Source organism: Patagioenas fasciata, chromosome 21, assembly GCF_037038585.1.
Source record: "Patagioenas fasciata isolate bPatFas1 chromosome 21, bPatFas1.hap1, whole genome shotgun sequence".
Classification (NCBI taxonomy): Eukaryota; Metazoa; Chordata; class Aves; order Columbiformes; family Columbidae; genus Patagioenas; species Patagioenas fasciata.
Window position 1 is genome coordinate 67,627 of NC_092540.1, and position 1,557 is coordinate 69,183.

Consider the following 1,557-nt stretch of genomic DNA (forward strand, 5'->3'; position numbering starts at 1 on the left):
GGGCCCTTTTACATCTTGTCAAGCTCTGTAGGCGTTTATCGGGCCCTTTTGGGCTCTCTCGGGCCTTGTCAGGCCCTGTCAGGCTCTGTCAGGCCCTGTAGCAGTCTATCGGTCTCTTTCCGTAGCTGTCAGGCCATGTCGGGCTCTATCAGGCTTTGTCTGGCCTTGTCAAGCTCTGTCGGTCTCTGATGGGAGTTGTCAGGCTCTGTCGGGCTCTATCAGGCCCTGTTGGGCTCTATCAGGTGTTCGTAGTTACGGTCTTGCGTTCGGAAGATCTCACGCTGTACGGGAAGATAGTGGCCCCTCCCCTGATAGGTGTAGTGTTTCGTGTGTTATCTGAGCAGGCGGATGTGACGTTGTAAAACTCAAGGTATATATTGCTTTATTGCCTACCAATAAACGCCATTTGCCGTCCACCACATTGGTGTCTGCGAGCTGATGGACCGAGCGACCTGAGGGTGGTTGCCGTGCCGTTCCTGAACCAGGACACCTACGTTGCAGGGTGAACCACAACACCTAACCCCTAACCCTAATGACCCTAACCCTAACCTTAACCCCTAACCCTAACCCTTCCGTTAATCAGGTGCAGTTTGCTTTTTATTTTAAATCTATTTAGAATTAACACCTGTGAGGTTTGCACGCCTCCCCCCCACCCCCCAAGTTCTGTTTAAATTTAGACAGTCATGACACTGTTTTCTAATTTTATTTAATGTTTAAATCTTGTTATGTTTGGCATCATTACTGCCTGGGAATTTTTTTAATAACTCCATTTATAAACAGTCACTATTTAGTGGCTCCTTTTTATTTCTCTCTTTTTTAAAAAAAAATCTACAGCTTTGACTATTTGGTTCTGAGTTTTGTTGCCTCCAATCTCACTCATGGCTCTAATTTAAATACTAAACACTCCCGATTACTTTCCAATGCTGTGTAAAATCTAACACTTCCTTACTTTGCTTCCTATACATTCATTTGTGTCTGCAGTTTATTTCATAACAGTTGTTCAAATGTGGCTACTAATGACTCCCAATTAGTTTTCTGCCTGTATCATTTAAAAGGAATTCCAAACTATGTGTTTCTCAAACTACGACACAGATTGGGAATCATTACTGCCTAGTTCACCAAGTAATAGCTGAAATTAGATTCAGTTATTGCTTACGCCTAAATAATTTCCTTTATTTACACTTTAACATTTTTATCATTAATTTACTACTAAGTGGATTAACTAGCACACATTATTTGTTATTATAAACTAGAGGTTTTTTTCTCTACAGGTGTTACTTCCAATTAGTGCTTCCAGTATTTATATTCCACTGTTTTAAAGTGTTTTATATATATTGCGGGTAATTACCATCTGCAGAGTTTTACGTAATAGCTGCAGTAGATTATAGGCATTATTGATTCCCAAGAACTCCTCTAGTTACTGGTATTTGAATTTTTATTCTGAGCGCTTTACAGTAAATAAGTAGTTAAAATTAAAATAATAGAACCCAAGGACCTGGAATGTCCAGAACAAACCCCCAAGATTGTCAGCACCGCATTGGGGCGGCTGGGGGCAGC